This window comes from Diadema antillarum, unplaced genomic scaffold (genome assembly GCF_040938485.1).
Source record: "Diadema antillarum isolate AM-2024a unplaced genomic scaffold, OU_Dant_1.0 seq00000512_RagTag, whole genome shotgun sequence".
NCBI lineage: Eukaryota > Metazoa > Echinodermata > Echinoidea > Diadematoida > Diadematidae > Diadema > Diadema antillarum.
This window is the reverse complement of record NW_027271466.1, coordinates 2,267,188-2,284,675: the sequence shown is the minus strand read 5'-3', so window position 1 is coordinate 2,284,675 and position 17,488 is coordinate 2,267,188.

Sequence of the window (17,488 nt, the reverse complement as noted above, 5' to 3'; positions counted from 1 at the left end):
GGCAATGAAAGATAAATCTGAGTATCATCAGCATATGTAATTTTACTTATGCCACACTTGTCAATTACATCCTCTAAGGGAGCTGTGTACATTATGAAACACAGTGGTCCTAAGACAGAACCCTGAGGAACCCCTTGTTTGAGAACATAAGGGGCAGATGCAGTACCATTGATTGAGACACTCTGCGTTCGGTTGCTAAAATAAGACTGAAACCAATCAAATGCAGTACCAACAATTCCATAAGTCGATGACAGACGGCGGAGCATGATGTTATGGTCAATAGTGTCAAATGCAGACGAGTAGTCTAGCATCACCAACAGTGTCTCCTGGCCCCTGTCTGCTGCAAGAAGTAGGTCATTAAAAACACGTATCATAGCTGTCTCAACACTGTGATTTCTCCTGTATGCTGATTGTGCTCTTCCATACATTTCATTTGATTCCAGATATGCATGTATCTGATTGGCACATGCTCGCTCTACCAACTTTGCAACAAATTTAAGCTTTGCTATTGGTCTGTAATTTCCCAATACTTCTGAATCTAAACCTGGTTTCTTAATAAGAGGATCAACCAGTGCATGCTTGAAGGAATCTGGAAAACAGCCGCTCATCAGAGAAAGGTTGATAATGCGTGTGAGTACTGGAGTCAGCTCATTAACACATTTCTTCAACAGCCATGTGGGTATTGGATCCTGGTTGCAAGATGAAGATGGTGAAGCCAACACCAATTTCCTTACCGCTGTCTCGGTGACGGGTTGAAATTCTGCAAAGGTTGGTCCGTATGCTGTCGCATGGATGCTATTTGGACGTGGTGATGTACAAGGAAATGAAAGTGATGACTGGTTGTTTGACACTTTTGCCAATTCATTCTTTATGTTTTGAATTTTCTCAGAGAAGAATTGCACAAACTGGTTAGCCAAGTGAAGTAAATCACCACCATACTTGGATGGAAGAACCTTGTCGGACGATGACGAGGAAAGTTTGCTGAACTTTTGAAACATTTGCCGAGTGTTGCAATCCTCGAAGGATTTCTTGTGATATTCACGTCTTCTCTTGTTCAACAAAGCCTTGTATCTAGCTCGCTGATCTCGAAAAACTTGTTTGTACACTTCGAGATTCTGAGAATTTCTTAGCCGTTCCCAGCTCCGAAGTTCCTTCTTTGCTGCACGGAGAGAATCATCATACCAAGGAGCATGTGGACGAGCAGTGATTGTTTGTATTATCTCAGGTGAATGCTTGTTCAGCATATCACTAAGGACATCATCTTACTGTTTTACTAATTCGGCTAGATCAGAGGATGGAGCAAGAAACAGTGCAGATTTTGTAATGTCGCAGCGAAATGCCTCCAGATCTATGTCACGAAGCTTACGCGTCTTTATGACAATCTTCCCTGCCGGAGGCCTGGATATGTTCAGCTTACATTCAACCAAAGCATGATCTGAAGGCAAGGGATTAGAGACGGTGACACTGTCATCCACAACAAAATCATCCAAAGCACGTATCAGGATCAGATCCAATGTATGGCCTGCATCATGGGTTGGAGATCTAACAAGTTGGTTGAGGTTGAATGACGTAGCAAGATCATCAAGAAGTATAGTGCTGCGACTTGTGACGTCATCAACATGAATGTTAAAATCCCCACACACCATAACGTGACCAGGGTAAGTAGCCAGCTCTTCAAGGAGTGTTGAAAACTCATGAAAAAAGTTAGTAATTGTGGAGCATCTGTTTGCTGTCATTTGCGGCCTATAAATCACTACCAGACGCACAGATGAACACTTTAACGAACATGTAAATGTCAAATCCATAATTTAAAAAGATCGACTCGAATACTTTGGATTTGTTGAAAACAACTTTGAAGGACTTACGGAGGCAAATACCAAGGCCACCTCCTTTCCTGGTTTGTCTTGGCACATGGTGCAGCCTATAATCGGGTAGTGCATTTAGTATTCCTGCAATGGTGTGGTCATCTCGATGATCCCCTGACATCCATGTTTCTGTGATGACAATGATATCAAGTTTTCTCTCCATCACCACATCACAGAACATGTCCACTTTGTTGTTCAGCGACCGTGCATTCCACAAGCCAAAGTGACAGGGCTTTTGGGCTGACGTGCAAGTTGAGGGCATCATGGATGCTGGGGGTGGTCTTACCTTGTGGCAGCATGGCAAATATGGTAGAGGCATAGATTGTACAGTTGAAATGCTGCTCTCTTCAGACGCTACATGTATGACAGAAGATTGAGTAATGGGTGTTGCTGCTTTCCGCTTTTTCCCCCGTCTCGTTTTCTTTTTGTACGAGATTCCAAGAGAAGTGAGAGTTCTCCATAATGTAGGGGGAAGCCATTGATGACATGTCTCTTTGAGGCCGATATCATACAGCTTCTGCCTGGGATAAGTATGCGTAACATGCTCTCTGATGTCTTTAGTTTGCGTGCCTTGACCTCTGCACAAATCCTCAACAGGCCCAGGGTTAGGATTGATGTCGCCATCACGAAGAATGGAGATTCGAAAACAAGCATCAGACTTGGGGTAGTAGTGAATCTGACCGCCACAGAGTTTACTTGTAAGTTTCACTGCCTGAGAATGTGTCCACTTCACTGGTGTAAGAGTGTACTGGGATTGTCTCAGTTGAGACCAGCATTCTGAAGTACACCCATTCAGCAGGTGCATGCCAAGGAGCAGAACAAGGGTTGAATACTTGATTGACTCCATTGTCTCAGTACTTTGTAACTGCTTCAGTGGATGGTCACAATAGGATTCCAAGCTAGTTCATTCAGGCTTGAGTAATCAGCAATGGGTATGCCCATGAAGAAGCTGTAACATGGCTGTGCTTGACCCAAGTAGACTCATGGTATGGCAAAAAATATGAAGTCCACAGACATGACAGGTACATCCTTAGAAATTGCATCAAGAGTCTAGCGTGATCCAGATGCCTTACCAAGAACATTGGTGTAGTTTTGAAGCTATGGCCAAGATGATACAGCAAGAAATTAGAACAAAATATGGGAGCAGATGTGAGGAGCTGTTCATAGATTATATATACATATATATATATGTATATATAATCTATTACAAACACACACGAGGGGACGGACAAATCACAGGTAACGCGCCGTGAAAAAAAAACTGAATAAAAAAACAAACGACAACATGGAAGGTAATGGTTGATAATCCAGTACTTACGAATATCATAATCGCGCAGAGTGCTTTTGAAATTACCCTTATTGACATCTACTATAGTGGTCGTGGATGCAACCATTTCCAATGACCTAATCAGAATATGCGACAAGTTTCATAGGAATACGAGGTGAGAGTCGTCAGAATACAAGACAAGTTTCAACACCAAATACCAGCATGCCATAATTTAATTTTACTCTATTGATAGCCGAAAAGGATTAACTTCACATCTGTGGAGCCATATTATTGGCGACCACAAGCATTATTTTATAACAATTATGCATAAAGACATTTTCAGTCGTATCTTTCTTTGTGTTTTTACGTTTCAGTATGATGTCAATATCACTTCTTCTTTTTTCCAGTACGTGTTTAAGTTCCGTTTGAGACATATCGGAAGATCTCAGTATATTACAATACCATTGTGACAGTCATTTGGATGTCAATAACTTTTGGCTGATTTCATTTCATTTCATTTTATTTCATTTCATTTATTTCCACATTAAAAACAACAATCATTACATTTCAAGTCATAGTATAGACATATTGTGGGGGACCAATTAAAGCCTTTCAGGCTTGTTGGGAATAGGCCCCAAAGTAAATACAAGACTTTCTCAACTTACAATATATAGATACAAAATATACAGAACACAAATGGTGCACAATCAAAGCAGGATGAAGAAGGAAAAAGAAAAGAGTAAAATACTGGCAGAATATACAAAACCATGTTGCATATTACATACTGAAAGTGCGTCTAAAATTGTTTCTGAACTGCTGTAATGATTTGTAGCTTTTCAGTTCCTTTGGTAAAGTATTCCACAAAATGGGACCTTGATAAAAAAATATTGACTTGGCTAATTCGGTTCGATAAAGGGGAGGATGAAAATTTTGTTGGTTTCTTGTATTATAAGAATAAATACTGCTGTTGAGATGAAAACATAGTTGTAAGGGGGCTGGTAATGCACCAAATAAATACTGTTGCATAAAGATTCCTGTTTGGAAGAAGATTATATCTTGAATTGGTAATACATTCATTTTTTTGAATAATGCAGAAGTTTGTGACAAATAATGTGAATGAGTTATGATACGAATAGCATTCTTTTGCAACAAATGAATACGTTTCACATTCTTTTTAGTTTAATGGCCCCAGACGAGAGTACAATAACTCAAATGAGATGAAATGAAAGAATGATATAACAATTTCAGCACATGCTTAGGTAAAAATTTCAGTTTTCGCAATGTACCAATATTTCTCGACAGTGTGTTGCAAAGCATATTAACATGACTATTCCAAGACAGTTTATCATCCAACATAACACCAACAAACTTTATATTTGTTACACGTTTAATCATATCACTCTTATAATATAAAACAAAATTATCAGTACACTCACGAGTCCCAAATATCATAAAATTAGTTTTTCCTGCATTCAAAATTAACTTATTTGCCTGCATCCATGCATCTAATTTCTTCAATTCTGTATTCATATTATCAAATAGTAATGATAGATCATTGTTACGCATAGAAATATTTGTATCATCAGCAAACAATATGTAATTTAACAATTGGGAACAGTTTGGTAAATCATTTATGTAAATCAAAAAGAGAAGAGGGCCAAGAATGGAACCTTGAGGGACTCCACATTTTACAACCTTATAATCCGATTTGAAACCTTCTATCACAGTATATTGCTGTCGATTATATAAATAACTTTCAAACCACTTTAAAGCCACACCCCGTATACCATAATGACTAAGCTTATGCAATAGAATATCATGATCAATAGAGTCAAAGGCTTTTGACAAGTCAATGAAGACAGATAAAGTAAATTGTTTGTTTTCAATCCCTTGGATGATATTTTGCATAAATTCTAATACTGCGGAACAAGTGGAGTGCCCGTTTCTGAAACCATACTGATTTGGAATGAGTGTATTGGAATCTTGAAGAAATGCGGTAACTCTATTGTAAATACATCTTTCAAATATCTTAGCAAATGTATTAAGAATAGATATGGGACGATAATTACTCATAATACTTCTATCACCTTTTTTATATATTGGGATTACACGTGCAATTTTCATATTATTTGGGACTATACCATGCAGTTAATAAACTTAAATTGAAAATGTCACACAATGTTCTCACAATAAATGGTATAACTTGTTTCACAACCCGGATACTTATGAAATCAGATCCTGCACTAGTGTTATTTTTCATCTCAGAAACAATAGACAAAATTTCACATGTGATAGGCTTAAAGAATATTGATGAATACACAGGGGTGCTTAAGAAGGATATAAACTCACCATCATCTTTAAAACCTTGATTCAATGACAAATTATGACTAATGGTTGAAAAATAATCGTTGAACACATTTGAGATTTCAGCTTTATCTGTGACCAACTCATTATCTATCTTTATTCCGTGTGAACTTAAATTTCTATTCTCATTATTTTTTAAGAGCCTATTTACACATTGCCATATTTTCCGAATATCATTCTTCACAATATCAAATTTATCAGAATAATATTTACATTTTGCTTTTTTCAACTCATTGGTAACATAATTTCTGAATTGCTTATAAACATTTCTACGGTATTGAGTTGGGTTTCTCAAATACTTCTTATACAAAGCAGATCTTTTCCGACATAACTTCTGTAAATAAAAAGTCATCCAAACTTTCTTATTCTTCCTTTTACATTTATGTTCCTTTAATGAAAAACACTTATTATATATATCTGTTATCTCTTGCACATAATTATCATAAGATTCATTCACATCATTTGTGATTTCTACTGATATACACTGACTTTCAACACAAAATTTATGAAGAGTTTCATTGTTGATGCATCTTGTGCTAAAACAGATTTCAGAGTGATCCTTTGGAGGTAACAATTCAGCCGTAATGACAAAGACCGGCAGGTGGTCACTAACGTCACAAACAAGTATACCAGGTGTATAATAAATATCTGTATTGAGGAATATATTGTCTAAAGTACTAGTAGTTCTACTTTTGTTTGTAATACGAGTTGGGGAGCTTATGACTGGATAAAATGAAAAACATGACATACAATAAAAAAGGCATCAACACTTGGGTTTTGAGTAATTTGAGATCTCCCATAATACAGCAATCAAACTTATGAATATCAATTTCATCAAACACTTGCATTATTTCTTCAACAAAACCATGAATGGAAGCATGTGGTGGACGATAAATTATTCCAATTAGCCTGTTCTTGCCTTTACGTGGTGTTTCTATGAATAAACATTCAAAATTATTGTACTCTCTAGTCAAATCTAATCTCACAACATATCGAACAGATTTAAGGATATACACTCCTGTTCCACCTTCTCGTTTGACAAATTCGCTCAACTGAGTTGAATTTAAGAATACGAATTATTGCTTTTCACCCTGCATGGGTTTAATCCCCCGCTTCGGTTAGAGCACAATACTTCACCATTTCAGTATAAGAAAATGTTAAGGAGTTTCCGTTCATACAGGACATTTATAGATGTCCGAAAACCTTCAAAGACCTTCAGCACCCTCGAAATAGGGTAAGACCATCAATCTATTTTAGAATTTTTACCATTAAGAAAAAATATATTAACATTGGAATTTCTGCCACTTATTTTTGCTGTCATCTGTTTGGCTGTCTAAAAACCCTAAAGAGTGGACGAATTTCAACAACCAAGTTTCGAGGGTGCTGAATAGGGCCTAAAATTTACCAATTTTTGACAGTTATTTTGGCGGTCATCTTGGACATCTCAAAACCCTTAAAAAAGAACATGAAAGTTGCATCAACCAGGTTCGGATTCAGCACCCTCGAAATAGAGTAAAACCACCAATTGTTTTCAATCTTACACCATTTAGAAGGTAATATAGGGCTTACATGGAAATTTTCGTTTAGGGGCCATTCTGGCGGCCATCTTTATTATCTCAAAACCCTCAAGAAAGTAAGAGCTGTATCCTGGAGCTTCAAATTCAGCAAACTCAAAATAGTGTAAAAGCACCAACTGTTTTATATTTTACGCCATTTAGAAGGATATAGGGGGTCTACATATGAATTTCCGTTTTTGGCGGCCATTCTTTATCATCTCAAAACCCTTAAGGATGCAAAAGTTATATCCTGAGCTTCGGATTCAGCACACTCAAAATAAGATAAAAACCACCAATTGCTTTCAAATTGTCACCATTTAGAAAGAAATACATGGGAACTTCCGTTTTGGGCGGCCATTTTAACGGCCAATTGAATATCTCAAAATCTTCAACAATGCAGGAGTTGCACCATCTAGATTCTGATTCAGCACCCTCGAAATAGGGTAAGACCATCAATTGTTTTCAATTTCTCACCATTTAGAAGGAAATACGTGGGAATTTTCAGTTTTGGTGGCCATTTTGGCGGCCATCTTGAATATCTCAAAATTCTCAAGGATGCAAGAGTTGCATCATCCAGATTCGGATTCAGCACCCTCGAGATAGGGTAAAACCATCAAATGTTTTCAACATCTCATCATTTAGAAGGAAATACGAGGGAATTTCCGGTTTTAATTGGCGGCCATTTTGGCGGCCATTTTGGTGGCCACCTTGAATGTCTCAAAAACTTCATGGATACAATAGTTGCATCATCCAGATTCGGATTCAGCACCCTCGAAATAGGGTAAAACCATCAATTGTTTTTAATTTCTCAACCTTTAGAAGGAAATACATGGGAATTTCCAGTTTTAATTGGCGGCCATTTTGGCGGCCATCTTGAATATCTCAAAAACTTCATGGATGCATGAGTTGCATCATCAAGATTCGGATTCAGCACCTTTCAAATAGGGAGAATCATCAATTATCTTCAATTTCGCACCATTTAGAAGGAAATACGTGGGAATATTCGGTTTTGGCGGCCATTTTGGCGGCCATCTTGAATATCTCAAAACCCTCAAGGATGCAAGATGTGCGTCATCCAGATTCAGATTCAGCACCCTCGAAATAGGGTAAAACCATCAATTGTTTTCAATATCTCACCATTTAGAAGGAAATACGTGGGAATTTCCGGTTTGGGCGGCCATTTTGGCGGCCATCTTGAATATCTCAAAACCCTCAAGGATGCAAGAGTTGCATCATCCAGATTCGGATTCAGCACCCTCGAAATAGGGTAAAACCATCAATTGTTTTTAATTTCTCACCATTTAGAAGGAAATACATGGGAATTTCCAGTTTTAATTGGCGGCCATTTTTGCGGCCATCTTGAATATCTCAAAAACTTCATGGATGCATGAGTTGCATCATCCAGATTCGGATTCAGCACCTTCCAAATAGGGAGAATCATCAATTATCTTCAATTTCACACCATTTAGAAGGAAATATGTGGGAATTTTCGGTTTTGGCGACCATTTTGGCGGCCATCTTGAATATCTCAAAACCCTCAAGGATACAAGATGTGCGTCATCCAAATTCAGATTCAGCACCCTCGAAATAGGGTAAAACCATCAATTGTTTTCAATATCTCACCATTTAGAAGGAAATACGTGGGAATTTCCGGTTTGGGCGGCCATTTTGGCGGCCATCTTGAATATCTCAAAACCCTCAATATGCAAGAGTTGCATCATCCAGATTCGGATTCAGCACCCCCAAAATAGGGTAAAACCATCAAAAAAATTGGGTGGACGGTAAAACAAGGTTCAGCCTCTGGCACCCAGACTATAATAAAAGAATTGAAGAGTATTGATGTATGTAAAACATATGGTCCTGATGGAGTGCACCCATTATTACTCAAAGTAGCTGCGGAAAGTGTTGTAAAACCATTGACTTATATATTTGATTGTTCCCTTAAAACTGGAAGTATACCAAAAGATTTTAAATCTGCCAAAATAATTCCAATATATAAAAGCGGTGATAGAACATACCCTATGAATTATAGACCTATATCTGTATTGTCAATAGTAAGTAAGAATTTAGAAAAAGGAATTTATAAACAGTTGTATGGATATTTGAATGAACATTCTTTACTTGCCAATAATCAATCGGGGTTTCGACCATTACATTCTACACATTCTTGTATTCTTGATATAACTGAACATATTTTACAAAACATGAATTCTGGATTTATAACAAGTGGCGTATTTTCAGATCTTCAGAAAGCTTTTGATGTCATACCTCATGATAAACTGTTAAAGAAAATGTGGTTATATGGTATAAAGGGTACAGAGTATAGATGGTTCGAGTCATATATTACAGACAGATCTCAATGTGTTTCAGTCGAAGGTATTTTGAGTGACTCTCTTTTGGTGAAAACAGGAGTCGCCCAAGGTTCCACCCTTGGGCCATTGATTTTCAGTATGTGTGTTAATGATATCTGTGAAATGAAGTATATGCCATTGACTAAACTCTCATTATATGCCGATGATATTGTAATTTTTTGCAAAGCAAGAACCAAGGAAGAATTACAGATTATATTACAATCTCAGTTTGATATGATAGTTGATTGGATGGATAGAAATGAAATGTATATTAATGTTGACAAAACGAAGGTTATGATATTTGGTTCTGTTAAAAAAGTAAGAAATTGTAACATTGATATCATAATGTAATAATTTCAGATTGGAAATTGTAGATAAAATGAAATACCTCGGGGTTATATTTGTTTCTCATATGAAATGGACAAAACATGTTGATAACCTTGTGAGTAAACTTTCATCAGTAAATGTACGTAGAATTAAACATATTTGAATCAGAAGAATTTTATTGATTTATATTATACTATGTTTGTTCCTCATTTGGATTACTGTAGCATTATCTGGGGGAATACGACAAAATGTAATATAATAAGATTACAACGCGCTCAAAACAGATATGCTAGAATGATATTAAATGCTGATAGATATACATCAACTGATAATTTATTAAGGTTGCTTAATTGGCAATCAGTGCAACAACGGATTATATTCAATCATTGTATAATGATTTTTAAAATTATCAATAATCGTACACCCATGTATTTAAAGAAACTAATTTCCAATAGACCGATACATTATTATACAAGATATGCTGCAAACAATCCTCTTTTTGTTCCGAAACCACGTACAGAATATATGAGGTCAACATTTTCGTATCAAGGCACATTGTATTTTAATATGTTACCTATTCAAGTCCAAACCTCTGTGTCGTTTGAAAATTTTAAGAAACAGTGTAAACGTTTAAGTTTTGATTTTTGATTTTTAATTTTTGCATATTTTACCCACCTGAGTTTTTACCCAAACCAAACAGTGACTATTTATTTATATACGAATTTATGTGCAGTTTGAATATTTAAGGAAATCATGTAAATATGAGAGTTTGATTTTTGTTTTCATTTTAGCTGAACATATTCTTGCCGACCGTATACATTTTTTTTTTTCTTTCTTTTTTTTCTACCCAAAAACATCTTGACGCAGCAACTACACTGCATTATCCGGAAAAGGGGGGTGGGGTGCGGGTTGGGGATAGGAGATAGGGGATAATGGATAGATTGTTTGTTTGTTTTTTTTTCAATCATGGGTGATGTTTTACTGGTTATAAAAAATGTACACTGTTATTCTGAATGTAAAATGTAAGACGTATTTTAATTTTACATTGTTATACATTTTATTCAACTTATATCATATTCAGATTTATACTTTGATTGCCGTTTTAACTTGTCGTATTTTGTATTGTACCTTATGTAATATATTGTTATAGATTGTAACATTATACAGTTTTAAATTTGTTTCGAATTGTAAATTGTATTTTAATATTTTTATGTAATAGAGGGCTCTCTTGTAAAGCAGTTTTATGTACTGAAGAGACTACCCTGTATAAAGAAGACATAATAAATAAATAAATAAATAAATTATTGCCAGCATTTCAATCTTCTCAAAAATAGCACCAAAATGAAGTTTGACATGATATTCCACTGCGTACATCATTATAATGTTATTCATGGGCGTAAATCCGGGGGTGGGGGGTGGGGGCGGGATGGGGGTATGAATCCCCCCCCCCCCCCGAAATGGAGGAGGGGATGGCCTATACAATCATCCCCCCCCCCCTGAAATTTGGAAAAAAAATGGAGGAAGCAGAACTGTTTGGCACATTGCATGACGTTCGTACGCCCACCTTCAGATAGGAAACAGAGCAGAACAGTATTCTATCTTGTAGGATAATGTATTCATAATTTTCTCAAGCGCTCGCTCACTTCGCTCGCTCGCGAAGAAAGTAATATCGGCATTAGGCATGGCCCAGACGTTGACAACGTCAAATAGTATAGGCCTACATGTAAACATGCTATATGACGCGAGCAACTCGGGACCATCTGCAAATTTTGTACGAATACAAACAAACAGACAAAAAAAAAAACACTATACCGCCATAATTGAAACCCCCCCCCCCGTTTCCTGAATCATTCCTGAAACAATGATGACTCTGATCGACTCAGTCAGGATACATCTATGGGCATACACAGGGATGATCAGGGGCGTCGATTCTCGTCGATCTCGGGAGGGGGGGGGGGGGGGAGGGGCATTTGCCCCGCCCCTACGGAAATGTTGGGGGTAGACAAATCATTTGTCCCTCAGGCAATTCCCGAGATGAGGACAAATCTCGAATTTTCTTTATGGAAAATTGTCCAAATACCGCCAGAACTATGCACCAAATCGTTGAATAGCAATCATAAACATGCTAAAGCTCCACTACTGAGTCCCTTTGTCACTTTGTACAATTTTTAGATTGACGTATTTCCTAATATCTTATCAAAGGGTGTGCAGCAGAGTTTTCACTTACAAAAGTTCCCTCATGTATTATGCAGAGGTGTCGAAGGGGGGGGGGGAGGTTCCCCCATATAAGTATTGGGGACACACATAATCATCATTGTGCTTCTCCTCGTAACTCCCGAGGTGTGGAAATGTCTTACTTTTTTGATAGAAAACTGTCTAAATATGTCACCCAAAGATGGCTAAATTTTAATTTTGAAAATACAGAAACTCCCTCGCGTGAGAGGGGGATAGGGCTATACCCCCTTCCACACCCTCCCCGTTCAGTCCTTTCTACTAAATACACTTTTAGATTGACAGATTTCCAAATGTTTCATCTAAAATATGCACCAGGTCTGTTACTTCAAAAAAAAAATGTAAAAGTTCCGTGAGTGGTAAGAGATATCTAGATACTTTCAATTAAAGGAGGGTTCCCCCCCCAAAAAAAAAAATAAAAATAAATAAATAAATAAATAAAACAAAATAAAAAAAAAGATTGTACACTTCTGGGATTGAAATATTCCCAGATTACATCATAAATGTGTTTACGAGATATTTTCATCTGAATTCTAAAAATGCAAAGCATCCTCGTATGCAGGGGTGTCGATCCTTCAGGACGGGGGACGCGGACGGGGGGGGGGGGGGGATGGGAACATAATCATTTTGATCCCAATGATTCCCGAAATGAGGAAAATTTTCTGGCGTTTTTTATAGAAAACTGTCCAACTATCTTATCCAAAGTGTGCACGAGATTGCAGAATTTCAATTCTGAAAATGAAAAAAAACAACAAACTCTCTCGTGTGGGAGGGGGATACCTCCTCCCACCTACTCCACCTTGCGGTCTTTTTCCTTTTTTCTTTTTCGATTGACAGATTTCCAAATGTTCCATCGTAAGCGTGCACCAGGTCTGTCACTTCAGTTACAAAAATCTGAATAATTCTGAGTGCACTAGACTATAATCACTTAAATTCCGAAAACTCATATGTTCCCTCATGTACAAGGGGAATATCCCCTTTTAATCAACACTTTCCTCGCTCAGTTCCCCCGATCAGTTGTCTTTTTCATAATTTCCCAAATATTCCATCAAATATGCGTATACGAGATATCTCAACTTTAAAAAGGCAAAAGCTCCCTTATAGGGGAAGGGTGGTGATAGCCTTCTCCCTGCTCGCCCGCCCCTCCCCCCCCCCCCCCCCATGCATACAAGTAGACTGTGGCTACGCTTTGAACATAGACAGTTTTCCAAAATATGCCACAAAATGTTTGCACCAAAACGTTTAAATGCAATCAGAAAATACAGAATCTCCCTCGTGTAGGAGGGGGAATAGGGCTTATCCCCTCCCACCTTCTCTGATTGACAAATTTCCAGATATTCCAACAAAAGTGTGCACCAGATTGTAGAATTCAGTTCTAAAACTGAAAAAAGCTCCATCGAATATGGGAGAGGTATCTTGCCATCACCCTGCAAAAACTTCTCACCGTGGGAGAGGGGACACCCCCTCTGTTTTGGGTGTTCAAACACCCCCCCCCTTTGCCAAAATGGGGGTGTTTGAGGTGTTCAAATACCTCCCTTGGGCAAAAGGGAGGTGTTTGAGCTATTCAACACCCCTCTTCAGCAATGTTTAGATGTTGACAAATGAAACAAAAGCTGTCTTTACCGCTTTTATTTCCGTTTTGAATTCCGCCTTTCCTTTCTTTTGCGTTCATTTTCTCTCTCTCTCTCTCTCTCTTCCTTGTTTTATCTTAATGTTTGTGTGGATGATGATACATTATGGAGTTACATAACATTATACGCACTAAAGAACTCGTGTACAGTACGTGCTAATACTACGTTACTGCACCGCGCGCGAAGCTGACGCGCAAACAGTAGACATTCCCGATCCCTGCTTTGCTTTCTGGCCGAATCGCGAAAATACATTGCGCAATGTTCACCGTTTACCGGTATTATACCGAACGCGGTATACCGTAAATTGTGTATGATGCATAATATTATGTGTGTACAATGCATGCTGCGCTGCAGGCACATTGCATGCTAAGTTAGTAGTATCAACTACCAACAGTGGCGTATCTAGGGGGGGGGGGCAAGAGGGGCACGTGAAAAAAAAAGAGAAAAAGAAGAAGAAGAAGAAAAAAAAACCCGACGAAGAAAAAGAAGAAGAAAAAAAAAAACCTCGCCCGGACGGGGGAAGGAGAATGGGGGGGGGGGGGGGGCAGAAAACCAAATCAAACAAGATAAAAACAAAACATGAATTCCATGTTTTGTAACACTGAAATATAAAAATTTTCGGCTCGCTCGCTGCGCCCGCTCGCCAAGATTTATCCAAAAAAAAAAGAAGAAGAACAAAACGTAATGATGACGTGGAAATATAAATATTTCGGCTCACTCACTCGTAGTAATTTAGAGTATTTTTCAAAGTCCTTAGTTTGTTGGCATAAATCGTTATCTATGAAGCCGTCACTATATCTTGATTAGAATTGTAAGATTTAATAACCAAAAAATGACAAGAATTCCATGTTTCGTAAGGTGAAATACAAAAATTGTCGGCTCGCTCGCCAAAATTTATCAAAATTTATCAGATTTCATATCACCCTCAAAAAGACCCTTTTAAGTGCTCGAAAAAGCATATCAAGTGGACTTTTTTTAAGTCCCTACCGGGATGGGATTGGGGTTCAACACTGTTGGTATAAATCGTTATCTATAAGACTGAAATACAAAAATTTTCGGCTCGCTCGCTGCACTCGCTCGCCAAAATTCTTCAATATGTATACATTTAAATCACCCTCAAAAGACCCCTTCTAAGTGCTTGAAAAAGCATATCATGCGGACTTTTTTAAAGTCCCTACCGGGATGGGGTTGGACACTGTTGGTATAAATCGTTATCTATAAGGCCGTCACTATATATTGATTAGAATTGTAATTCGAAGATTTAATAACCAAAAATGACAAGAATTCCATGTTATGTATAAAGCTGAAATATCAAAATTTTCGGCTCGCTCGCTGCGCTCGCTCGCCAAAATATATCAAAATTTAGGGTTGCCTTCTACATTTAAATCACCCTCAAAAGACCCCTCTTAAGTGCTTCAAAAAGCATATCATGAGGACTTCTTTAAAGTCCCTACCGGGATGGGGTTGGGGTTGAACACTTTTTCAGAAATTAGGGGCGCAATTTTCGCGCTTGCCCCGGGCGCCGTTTTCTCTAGATACGCCACTGACAGTGGCGTAACTACGGGGGGGGGGGGGGCATGGGGGGCACGTGCCCCCCCCCCCCATCCGCTGGTTCAAAAAAAAAAGAAAAAAAAGGGAAAAAAAAGAAAAAAACCTACGAAAATGGTAATTCAACGGTTAGTAAACTGCTTTTGAAATCAACATGAAAGGATGATCAAGAAAAAAAGATATTTTTCCAAGATTTCTTTTAACCATATAATTAAAGAGGTATAACATTGTTCAAAAAGCCCGGAGACGACTAAAGATTGTGATTCAGCGTGATTCCTGGTTGGCATTTTGAATACAAGCAGGATGTGCGCAGTGTACTCAGAATATCGGAATGGCAAAAAGAGTCGCTGCAATGTTGCGCAATGTGATGTTTGATAGGTTGTACACATTTGCTATCAAAGCTTGATCATTGATTTTGCAGTGTTGCTTTACATACTAGTCTATATTAAAATGCCTTGCATTGCCAATAATAAGACTTGACCTTGGCTATTTCCTAACTTTTCCATCTATTTGAAACACACACACTCACAAACACAAACAAATTAGGGGATGCTCTATATAAAGTGCAGATTTTGGACATCCTTCTCCCGCTTGGTCACTTCGACGCCCCCTCGCTGGTCATACCTCCCCCAATCATGAACATAAACCGACACCCTTGACTACCAGTGGCGGATCCAGGGGGCGCACCGGGCGCCCCCTCCCTCCAATGCGAACAAAAAATATACATGTAGCTACAAACGACAGTTTTGGGACGGTAAAATGTCACAATTTTCAAGCTCGCTCGCTTCGCTCGCTCGCATTTAACCGTTATATGCCATCCTCCTGATGTTACTGCCAGTAATTGCCAGCAGCAGTTGCGCCCGATGCGCCACCCCCCCCCCCCCGAATTTCCAAAGCGAAAAAATATAGCTACAAACGGCAGTTTTGGGACTGTAAAATGTCAAAATTTTCAAGCTCGCTCGCTTCGCTCGCTCGCATTTAATCGTTATGCAATTCTCCTGATGTTGCTGTCAGTAATTGCTAGCAGTTGCGCCCAGTGCGCCCCTCCCCTTAATTTCTAAAGCGAAAAAATATAGCTACAAACGGCAGTTTGGGGACTGTAAAATGTCAAAATTTTCAAGCTCGCTCGCTTCGCTCGCTAGCATTTAATCGTTATGCAATTCTCCTGATGTTGCTGTCATTAATTGCCAGCAGTTGCGCCCGGTGCACCCCCTCCCCTTAATTTCTAAAGCGAAAAAATATAACTACAAACGGCAGTTTGGGGACTGTAAAATGTCAAAATTTTCAAGCTCGCTCGCTCCGCTCGCTCGCATTTAATCGTTATGTCATTCTCCTGATGTTACTGCCAGCAACTGCCAGCAGTTGCACCCGGTGCAACCCCCTTAATTTCCAAAGCAAATATATATGTATATATATATATATATATATGTATACATATATTATTATATATAGCTACAAACGGCAGTTTGGGGACTGTAAAATGTCAAAATTTTCAAGCTCACTCGCTCCGCTCGCTCGCATTTAATTGTACAGTTATGCAATTCTGATGTTGCTTCCATGAGGTGCCCCCCCCATGTCTTGACCCACGGTACGCCACTGAACACCCCCCCCCCCCCCCCTCTAAAAAATCCTGGGTACGCCTATGGTCTCGGTCATGATGTTCAGTGTAGCAATTAGTACAAAAAGTTGATTTCAATGATTCAATTTCATAGGGAAATTGTTTAATAATCTACATCAAAATATACTGCTACCTTTAACAAGTGGGACTCTGTCAAGTAGATAAAATACGCAGACATGAATCAATTTGCACCATTTATGACATCAAAGTGCAAAAAGTTCTCACCGTAGGAGTGTAAGAATGTGTCAGAATTAATACATGAAGTTTATTCAAAATTCAAATGATACCATGTTATAGCGATATTGTTCAATAATAATCGACATCAAAATATGTTGCTATACCTTAAACAAGTGGGACTGTTTCAAGTCGACAAAACGCGCAAAAACATGCATCCCCCCCCCCCCCTCGCTCGCTCCGCTCTCTCGGGCTCGGTCGGGTTCATGATATTTAGTGTAATAATTAATACATAAGTTTATTGAAGCTTACCTATGTATGCTCTCGATGAAAGCGAGATGTCGAGGCTCGGTACCCCGAAATCCCAAGACATTTCTTTTATCAGAATGTCATAAAAAATGAAATAAAATTTTTTTCTGTGAAAGTCTCCTGTGAAATCACACATTTCTTCGTTTAAATAGAGTCTGTTACGTGTTATTTAGGCCACGAATACAGAAGTTGTCAGGCCTAGTGCCTGTAGTGGTGCTTCGTAGTCGATCAGTCACATGCATGCGC